The sequence below is a fragment of the Pseudovirgaria hyperparasitica genome, assembly GCF_010093815.1.
Source record: "Pseudovirgaria hyperparasitica strain CBS 121739 unplaced genomic scaffold EJ05scaffold_23, whole genome shotgun sequence".
NCBI lineage: Eukaryota > Fungi > Ascomycota > Dothideomycetes > Acrospermales > Acrospermaceae > Pseudovirgaria > Pseudovirgaria hyperparasitica.
The window spans coordinates 68,529-69,970 of NW_022985571.1; the positions used below are offsets into that span (position 1 = coordinate 68,529).

The 1,442-nt window shown below is 32.2% G+C and overlaps 1 pseudogene across 1 annotated transcript; it reads left to right on the top strand.

Annotated features, from left to right (window-relative positions):
* The first annotated feature begins 231 nt into the window (after positions 1-231).
* On the top strand, positions 232-314 carry EJ05DRAFT_t78 (annotated as a pseudogene). The gene has a single exon. The product of its transcript is annotated as a tRNA-OTHER (tRNA).
* Positions 315-1,442: the final 1,128 nt, after the last annotated feature.

The following is a 1,442-nucleotide window of genomic DNA, read 5'->3' on the forward strand; positions in this document are numbered from 1 at the left end:
TTATCTATTACTACTAGTTAGTAAATCTTTAGACTAATTAATAAAGGTAAAGTACTTTATAAAGCTAGATTTATAAGATATATATTACTAGCTTTAAATTTATTATAGAGATAAGTAGAAAACTATATTTCGGACTAGATATAGTTACTTTAAGTATACTATTATACTATTTAGACTAATAAATATACTAGAAGCGTTTTAAGAATATATTAATACTATACTTATAGAATTGGCCAGGTGGCGTAGTGGTAGTGTGCTACGTTACTAGAAGCGTTTATTATCTAACGTCGTGGGTTCGAATCCTATAACGGCCACCTTTTTATACACTAGTTTTCGCACGCTCTATTAAAAAGTGTGCGGGGCTAAGCGAGCACATAACGTGAAGGTTACCGTTACATGACTACTTAGTCCTAAGCGACCATTAGGTAATGTGAAAATAACTATACCATCATTATATAATAAGAATTACCTAATATAGCTACCTACTAAGCTACCTTAAGTAGTAGAGCGACGCCTAGAGTAGCTAGACCCATAACTAGCTTAGCTCGAATCATAGAATTTTCACTATATACTAGGGCCTTATCTACCCTAATCCGGCTTAGCTCGTGCTTACTCCGGCTCGGTAACCACGAAATAGACGGTAATACGTAATTTAGTATCCCGCCTACCTATAGATGATTATATAGCCCCGAAGAATAATTTCCGAATTCGGCCTAGCTAGGGTTAGTGCTAAGGCATGGACCTATTAGATATATACCCCCTCCGGCATTAGTCATCTTAATTAATGACTACTACCTAGCGTAAAGCTATATTCCCATGGATAGGAAAAAACACGGTAACACAGGAATAAAAGATTAGGCCTAGCCTAGCGACCTATCTAATCATAAGAAAGGTAATACCTACTATAGTTGGTTAGGGCGTTATTAAGAGCCGGTACTAATATAGTAATAAAAAGCCTAATATAAGGATAAGAAGTAAGTTTATCACCTAATGGGATTCAAGGACTTAGACTAGGCTAGGTTAGGTTAGTAATAGGGTCTAGTTAGGGAGCCAATCACAGGAGGTTTTCTTATATACATAGCAGCCAATACTAGAGGAGGCCTAAGGCTGTGGAGCATATATATGGCTATATATATAGTTCTTCCTAGTTAAACACTAATATTATTATTATTATACTTATAGAATTACTTAATATAATCTATATAGTTTATCTTAATAATATACTAATTTACTCTAATAATATATAGAATTAAAAAGAATATATAAAATTAATACTAAATTAGCTTAGATAGTATAAGCTCTATATAAAGTTATCTAAATATAAGTTCTACTAATAAGAAGTTAGATTTCTTAGCTTTATTATAATATATAGTAGTCTAAAAATAGAGCTAGAGCGTATAAAGACTATTATAGAATAGCTAGAATCTACTATTATATATTAA